The sequence below is a fragment of the Mus caroli genome, chromosome 2 (genome assembly GCF_900094665.2).
Source record: "Mus caroli chromosome 2, CAROLI_EIJ_v1.1, whole genome shotgun sequence".
NCBI classification, from domain to species: Eukaryota; Metazoa; Chordata; class Mammalia; order Rodentia; family Muridae; genus Mus; species Mus caroli.
In genome coordinates, this window is record NC_034571.1 from 162,470,276 (window position 1) to 162,488,906 (window position 18,631).

The window sequence follows — 18,631 nt, forward strand, 5'->3', positions numbered from 1 at the left end:
CAGGGCGGGCAAGGTCCCTGAGGACAGTGCGGAAGGCCGCCCGCGCTTGCCAAGAGAGTGGAGAGCGAGCCCGCCTCCCAGCATCCCGGGAGACAGGTTTTCGTAGCCTGAGTCGGACTTCCTTTGGACGAATGTTGCCTTTTTGAGCCTCTGAAGGAAGAGAGGATTTGAAACTTACGAGGATATACCAAAAAGTGGGAGGGGAGAGGAGATAATCTTACGCAGGGTCTTAAGCTAGGCAAGAAAGCCCAATGCGGTTTGCAGAATTTTCCTTAACAGATTCCTCGATGCTTCGGGTTGGGTTGTTAGGGAACCGAATCAATGAATGCACGTACACAGGTGTGTGTCCTCAACAAAGGATGCTAGTGGCTTTAGTTCTGCGGGAGACTGTGGAGTGCCTAGAGGGCATGGCTTGGTTCCTTTGGACTGCTTCCCAATGTCCCTTCTTGCACACCGCCCACCCTTCGCAGAGGCACCCACAGATTCCTAAGCGCCCCCACTTTCTCCCTAAAGCCCACCTAAAGCAGGCAGAGTTAGCCACAGATGCACCCTTGCTTTTGTATCTGGATAGATTAGAGCTCACTTCCCTAATTCTGGAAAGGAAATTGGTCTTCGCTGATTCAAAGTGACTCATATTGTTTCCTGCTGTTCCAAGCGGCCAGCAGCCAGGCGGGAGGCAGAGACTTTCCTCCTCGGCTTTCCAGTCACCTGACCTAAGGTTACTGTGACCCAAGCAATAGCAAAGTCTTCCGTAAACATCTGTCTGCTTCTGGAAAGGCTTTTGCAATCCGATTTGTGATTTGTGCTCCAACACAGTCGTTTCGAATTTTCCCTAAGAGGTCGGTGCTAATAAACAAACAATAACTGCATATATGCAATAGTTTATATGAAATCTACTAGATCAATGTTAATATGTACGGCCATGTATACAGCATGCACTATAAGTTCATGTAGTCTCTTGTGTGTCTGTAAAACATACATTTTATACTATATGCAGTGCACTGTAGGCCATGTGAAAGTACCATATGTTAGACTTTCAAGAGCCTGTGACAAAACTGGAATTTCACTCCAATACTTCTTATTTATTGATTGATAATTTATTTATTTATTTACATCCCAAATGCTGCCCCCTCCCCCACCCCCTCCCAGGCTTCCTTCCCCCACTTCCCCTTCACCTCTGAGAGCGTGCCCCCCACCCCCACCCTCGTGGTTTATCATGTCTCTGGCAGGATTAGGCGCATCCTCTCCTACTGAGGCCAGACAAGGCAGCTCTCTGCTGTGTCTGTGCCAGGAGGCAAATTTCACCTCAGCTCAACGTCAAAAACACGTGAAAGAACCGTACACCCCCTCCCCACACACACACTGCCCATTGTCACAGACATTAGTAGCCCCAATGGCATTTGGATCCCAGTTTCTAACCCAGCCTGACTCTTCAGCACAGACACCCATATGTATCATTATTTCTATTGCTTTTTTGAGACAGTCTCATAGCCCAGGCTAGCTCAAACCCCACATCCTCCTGTTTCCAAATCTAGAGTGTTGGATGGTGGTTTATTTTTACCACGCCTAACATCATCTGGCCAATCATATCACTCTCTTCCATGACGATGGAAGTATTCCTTCCATGACGATGTGCCCCAGAGGAGGGTGGGATCAGAACTTTCTCGTTTGGGTACGACGTGGCAGAGAGTGGCAGAGAGCATGCATCCCTAGAGGGAGGTGTTCTTTCCTCATCTCTTCTCACTTGTGCCTGGATGCTGCAAAGACCCCATCCTTGTGTGTGTGTGTGACAACTGTCTTGTTATTTCAGCCAGTGAGCTACTATTTCTTTTCCTTTTTCGTTTTTCTTTTGTGTGATCAAGACAGAGACAGGTTTCAGACGAAGTAGATCTTCCTGGGAGTTTAACGTTAGTTTTTGTTTGTTTTGTTTTTGAGACAGGGTCTCACTCTGTAGTCCTGGCTGTCATGGAACTTGCTATGTTGACCAGGCTGGTCTTGAACTCACAGAGATCTGCCTGCCTCTGCCTCCTGAGTGCTGGGATTAAACTTATGTGCCACACTGAACGTTAGCACCAGACCGCTTCATGAATTACAAAGAGATACTCAGAAGTACAGGAATTTATTAACCAGTGTATTCATAGAAGTAAATTAGAGAATTTCAGTTTCATAGAAGTCCATGTCTCCTGTTCACTGGGGAGAGTCCCCAGTCTCAGCATAGGGTTTATTGGAGGTCCATTGAGTGGAACATTTGTCAGTCCTTGAAGAGGTTCAGAACACTGAAGTGATTATGTTGCACATACTCTCAGGAACTTAACCGTCTTTCCTGGGCTTTGTGCCTCCCTCATTCCATGGCCTCTGTGAGGCATGCAGCCAAAGAACCTCTCAGAAATTCCTAATGAAAGATCTGAAAGTGGCTCCTAAGAGCCAACCCCATTCCCAAGATCTGCCCAGGCCACCTCTACAGTTCTGAGAAATCCTAACTATCTCCTGCAAAGTTTAATGAGATTAATTAGACCCTAGCCTTTCTACTCTGCAACCACACATGACAGTGTGTGTGTGTGTGTGTGTGTGTGTGTGTGTGTGTGTGTGTGTGTAGGGTGGAACCTGTTGGAGGGCAAGGGCTTGATTTTGATCCTCTGCCTCGGGAAACACAAAACTCTTTCAACTATATGGGTTGGCAATACAATTTTGAGTCTCAAGCCTTGGCTGACCTAGGGTGACCTAGCTGCTTTTTGGTTGCGGGAATTCGGAGGGCTGACTTTTCATTTCTTGAGCAGAAGGTGGTGGAACCAACCTCACAGCCAAACTCAGACATCACAGAAATGGGAAGAGTGCCAACATAGACTCCTGTGAGGATGCTGCACAAAGTCCCAAGCCAAGTGAGACGTTTAAGAACTTACCTGGTAGTGCTGTGCATTGCATACCTGGTTCCTTGGTACCCAGAGGGAGGGTGTTTCAATCATGATATCTGTGCTCAACTAGATAGTGGCAGTGTGTGTGTGTGTGTGTGTGTGTGTGTGTGTGTGGTGCTGGAGGCTGATCACAGAGCCCTGTGCACACCAGAGAAACATTCTACCACGGAATCTCCTGACTCTTATTGTTTTGAGACAGGGTCTTTCTGAGTTGCTTAGGCTGGGCCCAACCTTGCTACTGTCTTACTTAGGCCTTGCAAGCAGCTGAAGTCATGTTGTTTTGATTCTATTTAAACTGTACAGTTAAATAGAAGAAAATAGGTAAGAAAATAAAAAAGCCCCCCCTCTCACACAGTTCCTCTCCCCACCCCCTCTACTCTGCAGCCACAATCTTCATGACTTTTCTCCTGCACCTTTCTTCCCAATTACTTAAATCTCCTTGAAATTGTAAGCTGCTGTCTTTTGTTGGCTGACTCTCCTATAACACATGACCCATGCTGTTTATGCTGAAGAGCACCCAATAATAATAAGCAAATAATAGGCAATCGATTATTGATCCTTTCCTTGTTCCCCAGCAAAACCCAGAGAGTTTAGTAACAATGCATCGTTTGTTTTCTGAGGAAGTTATTGGTAAACCCTGCAGATGCTCATCTGGGTACCTCTGGGGTGAAGCTGTGTCTCCATTCCTCACTGGCTGTGTGGGCTTGGGAAGATGTTGTGTTTCTCTGAGTCCAGGTTCCTCATTTGCAACACTGGAGGTCAGTGGACACTCTTCCCCAGATGGGCTGAGAGCAAGATCCCAGGCGGAGCATAGCCTCTGTCTTCCTGGACTCCATTTGGCACGCACTTGCTTTCTGGTTTCTGAGCAGAACTAGGCCATGCTGAGCAGTCAATATTTTATTGCAAGTGTGGAGAAAGGTACCTGAAAACTTCCAACACAGTCACACGGGGTGGGGAGAGCTTTTGAGGTTCACTGGCAAAAGAGCTATTCTGTTTTAAAGCAGGAAGAGCATGGTGTAAACAAGTCGGTGTCTTAGAGATTTATTTTGTATATGTGTGTGCCTCTGTGTGTATGTGTTGTGCCTGTGTGTTAGCCTTGGTATATGTATGTGTGTGTATATGTTTGTGCCTCTGTGTGTATGTGTGTGTCTGTTTGTTGAGTCTGGGTGTATGTATGTGTATACTTGTGTGTGCCTGTGTGTGTGCCTGTGTATGTATGTGCCTATATGTGTATGTGTGTGCTTATATGCATGTGTATGTATGTATGTGTGTGTGCTTGTGTGTATGTGTGTGTGCCTATGTGTGTGTATATGTGTCTGTGTGTATGTTCATATGTGTCTGTGTGTGTATGTCTGTGTGGGTATGTGTGTGCTTGTATGTGTGCTTGTGTGTATGTGTGTGTGCCTGTAAGTGTGTATGTATGTGCCTGTGTGTGTATGTCTCTGTGTGTATGTGTGTGCTTGTATGTGTGCTTGTGTGTGTGTATGTATGTGCCTGTGTGTGTATGCCTCTGTATGTGGTGTGCCACATGTGTGTGGGTACTCATGAAAGTCAGAAGAGGGCATCCAAGCTTGTGAAGCTGGAGTTACTGGTGACCGTGAGCCACCTGACATCAGTGCTGGGAACTGAACCCTGCAAGGCGGCTCACCCCTAACCGCTGAGCCATCTCTAGTGCCAGTTAGTATCGGTATTATTAGTCTTTAAAAAAAATAATAATACAAGGTCTTGTTCTGTAGTTTAGGCTGGCCTGGTAGTTTTTAAGTAGCCTAAACTGGCCCAGAACTTGTGGCAAGTCTCCTGCCTCAGCCTCTCTAGTGTGGATTTAGAGGCCACCATAGCCAGTAGCTGCAATAGGAAGGGTGACTTTGGAAGGTTCAGTCATAACTGTCTAAGGCAAGTTAAACCAGACAGTGAAAAACACTACAGGGGTTGTGTGTATGTGTTTAGTTTTGGTGAGACAGGGTCTCATGTAGCCCAGGTTGGCCTTGATCTCACTGTACAACTGAGAGTGATTTAAAACCTTGTCTGACCTTTGAATTGATTTCCCAGCCTCCACCTATGGATTGTTTTCTGATATTCCATTGGTACCATCTATGTTTCATAAGTAAAAATTTAGATTACATCATCACATAGATACCTGTTCTGCGTCTTTTCCTGCATGGTATGACTTGGCTAATCCGATCTGTGTGTAATACAGGGAAATCTTATGATGGGATTTTCAGTGCCAAATACTTTGGGTCTGAAGCACGGTTTTGTTTGCTCTCGTATGTTGGGAGCCCGCCATGATGACTCTGAGGGCCTGTTGACTTCCTTGGCCATCACTGAGACGTGATTATACTTTTCTATGGCTTTAAAGTGAACCAGCAAACATACACTTTGCCAGGTGACTGGTGCAGGAAGCACTTCTGGTGTTAGGGAAAGTAAACTCCCGGTGGGGTGAGCGTGGCCACTCCACTGTTGTGTCAGTGATCACACAGAGGACCAGCGAGACAATTCCAGGTAACTATGGAAGAGTCCCTTTCTCCTAAAACCAAAAGCGCCCCGTCAGCAGAGAATGTGCCCAAGTTTTGTGCAGTGGCAATTTTCCTAACTGTTCTTATGACAGAGTTGACTGTTGGCTCTTCCACCCAGCGACAGCAGTTAGGTGAGCCCTTCTGTTTGGACAGCTTCAAGGATGGTTGGAATCCAGTGTGTTCATACTCGCACATCCACAGACTCCCTCCACTGTGATGGCAGTTTCCAGTGAAAAATAATTTGACATACATCTCCAGAGATCTCTTGACTTGTTTCCGTTCTCTCCAGTCAGAATGCAGTTCTTTGGAGGAGCCACCACATGGCTGCTCAGCGCCTATGGCGTGCTAGGCACCCTGCCCAGCCCTGTGTCAGAGAGGAGCAAGGAAAGCCTGCTTAGTTAGAACGCATTCTCTGCTGATGACATCAACCCACACAGTTGCAAGGAAACAGGAGAGAGCCGGCCACCATCCTCCTGGCTTCTGTTATTGAGCATGGGCTCTGAGTCACTGCAGGTTCTTATCTGTCACATCACCAACGGGAAACAGCAATCTCTCTTGTTATTCCTCACTCTGGCAGGGCTTCTGGACCAGCTACAGCCATCCTCACTGAAGGTCCTACAGCTAATGGTTGGAGCTGGGTTCCTCTTGAAAGCTCCTCACCGGTGTCTGTCAGTGCTTGCCAGCTGAGCGGGGGAGGCTCAGGAGCCTCATTGTTTAAGGCAGTTCTAGTTTATGCCGGATAGAAGCATCAAACTCCAGGACGCTGAACTCTTGGAAGGAAAGGGTTGAAAAAAAATGCACATATAAGCTTCACTGTGATATTTATTAAATCGAGACAAGAACATGTCAGGGAAATGGCAGATATGGTTACAGTATGATTGACTAGGTCACAGAGGCAAGCTATGTCCCTCTAGTGATGATGGGGTTTCCTCTGGAGGATGCAGACAGTCTCTGATCGATTCTGAAACAGGCAGACAATCACTGAGTCTCCAAGAAGTCTTCAGGTCACTGTAGGATGAGATGCTGGGGTCACTTCTAGTGCTGGGTGTACAGCTCCAGGGACAGCCATGATACTAGCCATGTCCACAGCTGCAGAGCAGGAAGTCAGCTCATTTTACCCTCATTTCCCCATTTCTCCCCCTTCCTCACCCACAGCACAGCACAGCACAGCACAGCACAGCACAGCACAGCACAGCCTCTGATGTTTCAGGGAGTTACTGCGGACTATGAGCTAGGATGTTTAAGGAAGAATACTGCATGTTCCGAGATCAAAGTGGTGGTGACAGACAGGGACAATAGAGGCTCACGTGACACCAGTGGCTGGAGTAAATGAGAAGGAAAGGCTTATACTTCAGTGCAGCACACAGCATGGTGGAAAAGTCCAGAAGCTCAGGATGAGGCTCGGAGAGGCAGGCGCTGTATCAGCACCTAACACTGAACTCAAGCAATAGCAATTAAGTTCTTATAAAAGGCAACTCCAACAAAGGGGTCCTCTCACTGTCTCACACAAGGATCCTCTCTCACTGTCTCACATGAGGATCCTCTCACTGTCTCACACAGGGATCCTCTCACTGTCTCACACGGGGATCCTCCACTGTCTCACACGGGGATCCTCTCACTGTCTCACACGGGGATCCTCTCACTGTCTCACACGAGGATCCTCTCACTGTCTCACACGGGGATCCTCTCACTGTCTCACATGAGGATCCTCTCACTGTCTCACACGGGGATCCTCTCACTGTCTCACACGGGGATCCTCTCACTGTCTCACACAAGGATCCTCTCTCACTGTCTCACATGAGGATCCTCTCACTGTCTCACACGGGGATCCTCCACTGTCTCACATGAGGATCCTCTCACTGTCTCACACGGGGATCCTCTCACTGTCTCACATGAGGATCCTCTCTCACTGTCTCATACGGGGATCCTCTCACTGTTTCACAGGAGTATCAGTAATATATTTGAATAACATTCTTGAATTCAAAGTTTCTTTTTTTTTTTTTTAAGAGAGTCAGGGTCTCATGCGTTAATGTCCTCAAATGTGCTACGTAGCTAAGAATGCCATTCACTTCTGGGATTATAAGCATGCACCACCGTGTCCAGTTTATGCACTGCTTGGGGATGGAACCCAGGGCTTTGTGCGCGCTGGACAAGAGCCCTACCAGCGGAGCCACATCCCCACCTCTCAAAGACTCAATCTGCTTAGGGTTTTTTTCTTTGTCAACCAAGTGGATGAATCTCAGTGTCGATAACTCTCTTGGGAATCTGAACCCAAGACCCAAGATCATTTACACAAACTAAAAGGTGGCATTCCCAGGCTCTGTAGAGGGATACACACGATCTATATAGGGGACCTTGAAGTGTGCCTCCTCTAAGTGTTTTAGAGAGCCAGGGCATTCGAAGTTAATGGAGGTTGGTTTGCAATCTTTAGCGTTTTTCTTTAAAACAGTCTCAGCTGGGTTTTGATTTTCCTGCACTGGGTGAGTGGGAGGCTTCTAAGGCAGCCTCCTTCCCGTCACTCAGGGAACCATGGCATCTGTGTGCAGTGCAGATTGCGGGAGGTGGGCTCTTTCTGCAGCACTGCATAGATGCATGTTGGTTGTTCAGTGCTCATGAGGTGAACAAAGCTTTCTGGTAAAGGTCTACCTTGAGACAGAATGAAGAGACTCCACATCATCCCCATTGTCTTAGTCACCCTTCTGTTGCTATAACAGAACAAACATATGACCTCCTATAAGGCAACTCATATAGAAGAAAGCATTTAATTGGGGGCTTGCAGTTTTATAGGGTCATGGCAGGAAGCAGACGGGTATCCTGCTGGAGCAGTAGCTGGGAGCTTTATATCCTGATCAGCAGGGAGAGGTGGGGGAGGGGGAGAAAGATCTGCTTGCCTCTGAGTCCTGGGATTATAGGTGTGCTGAGTTTAGTCAGTACTGGGGATCGAACCCAGAGCTTTGTGCACGATACCCACTGAGCCACATTCCTAGTCCATCTCACTTGGTGCACTGAGGACAAGCTGAGATCTCTTCTTTGTCGCGTTTTCCCTCTAGTGTGAGCACTGTCTACTAGTCATCATTGCTGGCTGCTTCCTTTCATGATTCTGGCTGCTGTTCTGGAACCACAGCGCAGAGGGACTTTGATGGACAGTCTCAGTCTGTCACTCACTCCTCATCATGACCCACGTCCACTTTACACTTACAAAACCACACATGTTCCTCCAGTGTGGGGTTTATAAAGCAGAAAGCATGAGCGCCCGCAAAGTGCACGCATGCGCCGTAGCAACCTTCAGAGGGGGCTCTTTTTTCTTTAGATGGAATTTCACCCCAGAGTGAGGTGTTTATCCTTACCCCACTGTAACCTCAACGACATTGCCACACCCCCCCCAGTCTTCTTGATTTTCTTGGCTGGAGTTTTAAGGAGTAACTTTTTACTACATATCAATAAATTTCTTCATGCCACAAGCAGCACGATATCCTCCAGCAGGATTCGTCAGAGGAACTGGGGAAACGATGCCTGAAAGAGCACAGATTCTACGGTTGGAGCATGCAATGACCACAAAACTCATGGAAGGACACTGAGGTCTCCTCGATTGATAGATGGCTCCTACAGTCCCCCCAAATCAGCCCATTAAAGTCAGTACATTTTCATTGTGGCTTCAGAGAGTTCCTGGTCCCACAGTGCTCTGGCCTCTGAGAATTCATTCTCTGCAGCACCCTCACCCTCGAAGGTTTACTGGATGTTTTCATTGCACCGCTGAATCTGATTGGCTTGATCTGGGCCTGTACTGTGTTGGCGAATCTGATTGGCTTCCTCTTTAAAGGTGAGCTGAGGTCTGACTTCTGGAGTGGAGAGGTAAGAGTGAGACCTAGGAAGATATCCAAAGCGCTTTAGACGATCATAAATATCTAAGCTGCCCACTTCAGCGCATATCAGACCCGTTTGTGAGCAGCAGCCCTGTGAGGAGAGTGCCCAGCTCAGTGAGAAGACACACAGTTCTGAAAGAATCCCCACTGGATGGATCGATCACTCCAGGGAACAGCTTCTGATTCTAAATAATGACTTCTTTCTCAATGTCAAAATTGCAGGGCCGGGTACCACGAATGTTAACAGATTAGGTAATGGTTTGCCCCGCTCCCCCGTCTTTTTGTTGTTCTGGGGACCGAATTCAAAGCATTATGTATGCCAGTCAAACACTCTACCACTTAAGCTTTAATGCTTAGCCCAGTAAACGGTCTATTCCATAAAAATCTAAAAATCCATATATTCAGGATATCTTTGAAAAAAAGATCTACCTCTTCTAGGAAAAAATTACAACTTGAAACTCGCAAGAGATGACTATATTTTGGTCCAGAGTGCGGCTTACTAGACTGCGTGTCCTTTGGGCCGGTTCCTAAGGCTTTGCACAGGAGAAAAGTTAAAATTTGGGGTCATAGCGCCACCTGGTGATAAAATGCAGTTATTCAGGAGACGGGCCCACAGCGCTACAGTTTATGCGAGGCGTTTGATATTAGGCACAGGAAGAAGAAATGCGAACACGAATATGGACTCTCGAACACTGTTACTGAACAAATGCACCAGCAGCTATCTCGTGTCTCACAATACTCTCTAGTCCTTAAATACGCCGCCATTTAATTGTCCATACATCAGTTTACCCGTTAATGAGCAGGCAAGGTCGGCTTCCCTTGGTGCCCCTGGCTTAGCAGAAGAGAAATAGCTCCCAAGGAAACGGGCAGAGAGCTATAGAGTCGCTTGCAGGGATGGAAGTGTTTAAGAGAAGTGGATCAGTAAGTCTGTGCCGCTGTAACAAGGAACCCCGCGACCGGGTTATTGGTAATTCCTAAGCAACAGAGATGAACTTCGCACAGTTGTGGAGGTGAACAAGTCCAATGTCAAGCAAGGTGCTGGAAGGTTCTATGCCTGGAGAGGGGTCTGTCCTTTTCATCCAAGAGGCCTGTGTCCTTTCTATTCTGGGAGCTGTCAGATGAAAGAACTAGTGTCTGGCTGCAGTGGTCAGTGGGGATTTTTGGTGGCATGCTGACTGGACTAAGAGTATCTTTGATTCCTCCATGTTCCTCCAAGTGGCCCCTCACGCTCCTGTATGTAACCCCATCCCCCACCTCCCGGGTGGGATAAACTCATTGGTTCACTAAATTGAACTCGTGTGGCATCCTTACTTGGTTCCATCATCGCTTTCCTTTCTGGAGTGAGCAGATGTTTGTCCATGTCTCTCCAGGGAAAAGTGCTATCCGATGATCAGAGGGGGAGGCGCGCCTTGGTTTGGAATTTTAATTAGACTGGTCCTACGTGCAGTGGGGAGGCATGAGGATCTCAAACCCTGTCAGGAAAAAATAGCTTACAAACATTTTTGAGTCAAATACAAACAGACAAATTCCTAGGATAAGATGAAAAGACGTCCAAAACACTGGGAAATGGGCTTGGATGCCTGAGAATTCAGTCGTGGTCCTTGGGCGCCCCCTGCAGGCAGAGGATCAAATTACTTCCAGCTAGCGAGATCTGCGGCTCCTGCCACTCAGACTTTGCCTCCTCAAGCCCAGGGAACGCAGAGTGATGTTGCAGGATCTTGGGGGAGGGGCACTTGCGCGCACGCGCGCCTGCACACACACACTGTCACAAAACGACAAATATCCTCATCATCCCTGTGTGACGCAGTCTAAAAGCTAGGACAAGCTTGGACAACATTCATTTCCAATTGAAATTTTTTCTCTTTCTTTTTCGTGCCTCTTTGGCGGCGTTCTCCTGTCGAAAGCTGCATGTGTTTCCCTTGCTGGGACAGTCAGTCACATTTACACTAACCACCCTCTCTGACACACTATCCTTATTTAACGGTTTGTTTGTGGTCTGTCTCCTGTCAGTAGATAGCAAGGTGCTGGGGGACGGAGTACTTTATCTGTTTGACATGCAGCATCCCCAATATCTGGTGTCTTTCGGTCCAGTCAACATGCCACTAACTACAGATTCTCCATGACCACTGCAGCCAGACACTATCTCTCCCTTCTGAGTCTGGTCTAAGGGTTACAGAGTTCAGGACTGGGGTTTGCGGTATATACAAATGAGTTCCTCAAAAGTGGTACCACTGTAATTCCAGGTCCCGAGATTTGACTCTGTATGTGCAACTGCTCAGTAGCAGAGTGCAAACGGCAAACCTTCCTCAGGAGGGTGTTAGGACTTCACTCTGAGGAGTCCAAATTCATTATATCCAGAGGGCTTGATGGTATGCAGGCAATGAGCAGGATTGCATTGTAATGATAGGAGACAGATTGTAACCAAATGGGTACATGCATTGTACATTAGAACAGCAGTCCTCAACCTGTGGGTCTTGATCCTTTTGGAAGGTCAAATGGCCCTCCCACCCGGCTCAAGTATCAGACATCCTGCATGTCTGGTATTTACATTACAATGTATAACAATAGCAAAATTACTGTTGTAAAGTAGCAATGAAATAATTTAATGGTTGGGAGTTGCCACAACATGAGAAACTGTATTAAAGGGTCACACTAGGAAGGTTGAGACGCAATGTGTCATAAGCAGACAGGCGAGATCTGCTTCTCTTCCCCTCCTTGGCATGCCCTTGTGCTTGAAGCCATAGGAGGGACTGGCAGAGATGCAGGAGCGCCCAGCCGTGCTTTTACTGTCCTGCGGCTCACACCAGGTCCTCCCTGTCCCTTGGCAAATGAGACAATGCCCCACCCCCCAATACTCTAAGCTCTTCTGCCCTCGGAGCTCCGACTTTCTGAGAGCAAAGTCTTGGCTACCAAAGTTCACAATGGCCCTGGTTACTAAGGAAGCCCGGTGCCCACTGGGCCCTGTGTGGGCAGTCTTCCCAGGCTAACATATTTGAGTGAGTGGAAGACATATTTCTGAACCAATTTAATTTTAAACACATAAAAGAATTCATTTCAGTTGCACATGATGGAGCACGCCTTTGATCCTAGCGCTTGGAGAGCAGAGGCAGGAGGATCTCTGTGAGTTTCAGGCCAGCTTGGTCTACATAGCTAGTTCCAGGACAGCTAGGATTACAGAGCGAGACCCTGTCTCTAAATATAAATAGCCAAGCAGCCGTCCAGTAAGCTATTATCTAAGCATTTAAGTTTGTTGTAGCACTCTGGGTCAGTGGTTCTCAACCTATAGATTGGGAGCCCTTTACAGAAGCCGCCTAATACTATCAGAAAATAGACATTTATTGACATCATGACTCAGAACCGTAGCAAATTTACATAATGAAGTAACAACAAAACTACTTTTTATGGTTGGGGGGCACTACAACATAAGGGGGCACTACAACATTTAACTTATTAAAGGGTCTCAGCACTAGGAAGGTTGAGAACCACTGCTCTGGATCTTTTTTGGGGTCACCTACCTTTGGCTTCATCTATTCCTGGCTGATCCCCTAGTGATCAGTGGCATACAAGCTAAGATCAACTTCAAGGGTGGCCTTCAGCTTGTAGCTTCGCCAGCACTGGGTTTTTATGTGGTAGGGGCTGTAGATCGAACTCAGGTCCCTATGCTTGAATGCAAATACTTGACCAAAGGATTTACCAAATACTTTGCCGAAGCCACGCCTTTAGCCTCCCTAGCTTCTCACTAGGTTGTTGAATAAATGGAAAAAGAATTTCTTAAGCCTCCCGTTCCACGCAGCTGGGTGGTACCCAGCGCTCCCCCTGCTGGCCGTGGCTGGGATCTCGGGCCCGACTATTGGCCGCTTTTGGTATTTATGCCGGCCGAGAGGGAAGCTGCCTGTCCCTTTAATTGGAAGATACCAAGTGTTTCCAGGGCATAGTTTTTTTTCCTGAGTCCTTGCCCTGGGAATTCATAGTTCAGAGACATAGATAACAGCAGTGTTGAGACAGTGCTGTGCGTTAGGGGGGAGTCTGGCTCATCAGGGCTCGAGAGGGACCTCGGGGGGTGACGCACGCCTGGGTGGTTTTCCCCCGCGCCCCGTGGTTCAGTCCAAGATGGCGGCCACCATGAAGAAGGCGGTGAGTGCGGCGGGGCCGGGGTCCGAGGAGCCGTGGGCCGGGGCGTGTGGGGAGACGCGGGACGCTGGGGGCCGGGGTCTGAGGAGGTGAGGGATGCGCGGGGCCGGGACCCGCGCTGGGTACAGGGGTGCTGCTGTCCGCTCGGCTCGCCGTCAGGGCAACCGCCTCACCTGCTCAGGGTCGTGCATCTCCTCGGGCACCGGGACGGGCTCCGCATCCCGGGCGTCTGCTACCGCATCCCGGGCCGTCGTCTGCTACGGCACCTCTGTGCTCCGCCCCGGACCGCCCGGGTGCGTCCACGCTCCGTGCACCGAGTGTTTAAGAGAGCAGTCGGCCCCAGCGAGCGCGGTGGCTCTCCGGGCTTTTCCCAGCCATTAGGAAGGACACGGGTCCCCAACGCTCTGCCCCGCACACTTCACAGCCAGCCAGCCAGCCATTCCTTTTGGTGACTCATCTGGTGAGATGCTGGGTCTGGTGATTTTTTTGTTTGGTCAAATTAGAGCTCTCTATCATTTTAAAAACGACGTCCCATCATTGTTCATGGGGCTCGGTGTGATGTCTTATCACACTTTTGAAAGACACGGACGTGTGTGTGTGTGTGTGTGTGTGTGTGTGTGTGTGTGTACACACCAGACTGGTCCACGGCTTCCTATGCAGTCAGAGATGATTTTGAAATTCTGACTCTCCTGCCTCCACCTTCCTTCCAGGTGCTGGAATCACGGGTGTGTGCCACTACCCCTGGCCTTTGGTGTGCTGGGGTGGTGGACCCAGGGCTTCATGCATGATAGACAGTAGACATGGCTTTGCAACTCTTTGAGCCAATACTTTGAGCCACCAACTTAAGCTAAGCTTCCATGTGGGTTTTTATAACCTAAACGTGTTTCCAGGTGTGCAGGTGTATCTAATACAGGGAAAGAATTGCAGAGGAGGGGGGGAAAAAAGAACAAACAAGCAAACAGCTGATAGCTATTGGGGCTTCACCGTGTGATCCAGACAGTTCTTAGCGTTTGCTAATTATTTTGATCTGCTGTGTCAACCTTTTGGGAAATTCTGTATTTATTTGCTTTTAGCTGAAGAGGGAACTGAAGCACAGAAGAAAAGCTGGGATTTAAAGAGCATTTGCACTCCAGGCTCCTGTCTGTCAGTCTGTCTGTGTCTGTCTCTCTGCCTCTCTCAGGCTCCTTGTCTGTCTGTCTCCATCTTTGTCTCTGTCTCTCTGTTTCTCCACACACACACCCNCCCCCCCCCCCCCCCCCCCCAGCTTCTTGTCTGTCTGTCCATCTGCCTGTCTGTCTCTGATGAGAGGCGCCTGGCTGAAGACAGTTGCTTTCACTGTACTTCATAAGGTCCCTTTAGAATACCTTTGTGTTCTCGCTGTTGGCACCGTGTAGTCAGTGCCTCTGACCGCTGAAGGTTGATGGTCAGCATCCCAGTTCATTAAGAGGGAATGGCTGCTGAGCCCAGGGAGGCTTCAGAGTTCGAAAGAGTCCCTCGCCCTGGTCTGCCACCCACAAATCATTACACGGTAGCAGAGTACAGTCCGGGGCCACGGTGATTTGGCCAGGTAGGAACAGGTTCATTTTGCCTCTCTTGTTAGACTGTGCTCTCAGCTGTGGGTTACACTGGTCAGTTCCACGATAAACACTGTCCTTGCTTTTGCTTTTTTTTTGAGACAAGGTTTCACTGTGTAGCGTTTGCTGGTCTGGAACTCTTAAGAGATCTGACTGTCCGCTGGCTGAGGACCCAGCCCTCAGTACCTGAACTTGGAATAGAGCATGGTTTATTTCCTCGTACAATCCCACAAGGTGTTACTGAGGCCAGGGTGTGGTCAGGGTCCAGGGCAGCTTACTTTCTTCTTGAATTTGGAGCAAGTCATGTCTCTTATAACTAGCAGAATTCCCGTAAATCTACAGTGATCCTTTTTGCCATTCTGCCTTCATTTCTCACGTAGCCCAGGCTGGCCTCACACTCACTGTGCAGCTGAGGATGACCTTGAACTGTTAATCCTCCTGCCTCCGCCTCCTGACGGCTGGGCTGCAGCGGTCTGTCCCAGCACACCTGGTTTTCTACAGTCCTGGGGATGGAACTCAGGCCTCTACTGTGCCGGGCAAGCCCTCCACCAACCGACCTAGCTTAGCCTTCTATTCAACTTTGGAAACAATATGGAGCAGGCCAAGTCCTTGGCTCTCCTTTACTGGAGCCCTGTGCACTCGGGACTCACTTGCCATCCCTGCAAGGGAGAAATGCCCTCTTCATTTCACAGAGGACCGATCAGGGAATTGCACAAGTCAGCTCAAGTTCCACGTGCCTGGTTTGGAGTCCATCCTGCCTTCCTTCAGTCCTGCCTGAGCAGTAGACTGTAACCCCTTCAGTCATGACTGTGCCCACCCACCATTGCCTAAGATAGGGGTTGCTAGCCCTCGGAACTTCAGGTCTCTTTGAAGATCTTTTGAAAGATGCTCAGACCCCTTCCAGAGGATGCCATGTCACATGTCTGGCATGCTCACCTTGCAGCCCGCGGTCCCAAGGATAGCTGTGATTGTAGATGGTGTCACTGTCACAGTGTCGAAAGGTTGGACACCTTGCAGTGTCTGCCTATTTTGCATATGGTCTAGGGGGACTAAATCAACTTCCTGATGTCCTTGCACGCCAGCTAAAAATTACTATCTTCCTGCCAAAATGCAGTTGAAGGATTGTAGACTGGGGGTTGGGGTATAGCTGTATGGACATGCTCGGCCAGCATGTGAGGGCTGTCAGCTCAATCCCTAGCGCCTTAGAAAGAAACAAGAGGTGTTCTGGGAGCGTCTGCCCTTCAGGGTCACGGGTGTCAGTTTCTTAGCTACTGCTGGGGACCACTCCCAACTACAGACTTAACCATAGGAGAAAAACCACTTCAAGGAACTGGGTCCCAGGGGCCAAGTGGCTTCTGGTGGCTGCTGTTTGTCAGGGCTATGTCGGGAAATGCCTGCTTTGGAAAAATCGAAAACAGCCAACTTCCAGCACTCTTTGATGTCAAAATATTTGAGTCTGATCTATCATAATTTAGATTCTAATTCAGAAATCTTTCGCCGCCATTGTTGCTTGTCAGGCAGGTCCTGCTAGGGTCTCTAACCTGAGTTTCTTTTAAAGTCCTTGTGGTGACAGACACACCTGTAAATGCATCCTAGGGCTTGGGGGCTCTGTAAACTCCCTCTGGGAGATTGATAATTCTCATAGGCTAAGCACCAGCATACGGGTCTCACCACCTTCGTGTCTGTTGACTGACTGCTGCTCCCCTCTGCGCTGACCACTGCGCTGTGCACACATGATGGGGTGGACTCTGACCATACGCATTAGGGCTGATGTCAGGCTTGGGGCATGCGCAGTTGCTTGTTGGGATGAGAGCCTAGATTCCAACACCTGTCTCTCTGGGCCACTGAGCCTTGCCTCGAGACTACAGGTTACCCTACAACCTCTGGAGACGTTTGTGTATGCACACTTTATGCCATAGCTTACAGGGGACCAGGAATGGGTGGAGTGTGGATCTGTGAACTCCTACCATTGGCAAAAGAACCAGCCATTCTTACTGACCTTCATTTATTAATGCCAATATGGTATGTTATCTATGATGTTATTATAAATCTGTAGCTTCAGTGAGAGGCCTTTCTTTGTTAAAGGTTTTATTTTTGTTTGTGTAGATGTGTGTGTTCCTGTGTGTATATGCCATGTGTTTGCACACACGTGCATGAATGTGCCCGCAGAAGCCAGACGAAGGCCTCAGATCCCCTGGAGCTGGAGTCACAGCCAGTTGTGAGCCACCTAATGTGGGTCCTGAGAACCGAACCCAGATGGTTTGAAAGAGCACTAAGTGCTCTTAGCCACAGGGCATTTCCCCAGCACCATGAGGTTTTGACGACAGGATTTCTCTATGCATCTAAAGCTAGCTTCAAACTGGTAATCCTCCTGCCTCAGCCTCCTGTGCTGAGAGGTGTGTCATGTCAGCTAGTAGGGCCTCTCTGTAGTCCTTTCAGGCCTTGTCAAGTACACTTGTTCTTTACTAAGACACAGGAAGGAATGTGTAGTATTTCATTTTCTTTTCTAGTATATTGAAACCCCTGTTAAGAATGGGAACAGTCTGAGAACGTCCAGCCATGTCCTCTGTCTGAACAGGAACTCTTGTACTTACAGGCATAGGTATGCTTGGCCCAGGCCAGATTATCTAAACTCTGCAGCCTCTGGTCATCTATGAGGCGGTGATATCGGTGATGCCCTCCTAAACCTCGGGCTAGCCTTCTAAGCGTGCAGTAGGACCTCAGGCCGTGTTAGCCATTTTTGTTATTTTATAGATGCTTTGTTGTCTAATACTCAGCTTTGTCTGCAGATTTAAGCAGATCAAATATTAAATGTGGAACTCAATTTTCATTACCCTATAGTGGATTCCCAACCTTAAAATAAATACAGAATTTTCAGTGTATGGAGTAGAGCCATTGACACGTATGATGACCTAGCCAGCTTATTAGATTGTTTGGAGAAATGGTCATATTTTTATCAGCACAGTATCCCCATACGCGTTTTACCCCAGAAACAGTCTCTGCAATTTGGTCACTAGGGCGTCTGACCATGGAACATTTTGCTTGCTGGAAATATCTTGGGGAAACAGTGTCCCAGCTTGGGGAATTCTGCCTTTTGGGCAAGTGGCTTTTATTATCATTATTATTATTATTATTTTGGTTTTCTACGACAGGGTTTCTCTGTGTAGCCCTGTCTGTCCTGGAACTCACTCTGAGGACCAGGCTGTCCTCAAACTCAGAGATCTGTCTGCTTCTGCCTTCTAAGTGCTAGGATTAAAGGCTTGTGACACCACCAACTTTAAAAAAAAAATTGTTTTATTGGGACATTTATTAATTACTTTTTATATTTCAAGCATTTGCTCATGAATGATCCTATAGAATAATGGGAGAGATTGTAGTCATGAGCAGATCGTAAGTGTGACACGTTTGTGATATCTTATGGCCTGTGCCCCTCGACTGTCTTAGGGTGAGGAGAGTGCTTGGTTATTTGTCACAGTGTAAGATGCCAGAGTGTAACTGCTCCGTTGAAATTCTAAAAAACAAAAAAATTAAACATCTTTTTCAGGCTGCAGAAGACGTCAATGTTACTTTCGAAGATCAGCAAAAAATAAACAAATTTGCTCGGAATACGAGTCGAATCACAGAGCTAAAGGAGGAAA

General features: G+C 48.1%; 2 long non-coding RNA genes across 2 annotated transcripts; one reads left to right on the top strand and one right to left on the bottom strand.

Annotated features, from left to right (window-relative positions):
* Nucleotides 1–1,854: 1,854 nt before the first annotated feature.
* On the bottom strand, nt 1,855–13,947 carry LOC110289307. The gene is made up of 3 exons (XR_002377333.2): nt 12,804–13,947; nt 5,050–6,745; nt 1,855–2,257 (listed from the first exon to the last, which is right to left on the bottom strand). It is a non-coding gene; the product is annotated as an uncharacterized LOC110289307 (long non-coding RNA).
* Nucleotides 13,361–18,610, top strand: LOC115030408. The gene is made up of 2 exons (XR_003836015.1): nt 13,361–13,422; nt 18,538–18,610. It is a non-coding gene; the product is annotated as an uncharacterized LOC115030408 (long non-coding RNA).
* Nucleotides 18,611–18,631: the final 21 nt, after the last annotated feature.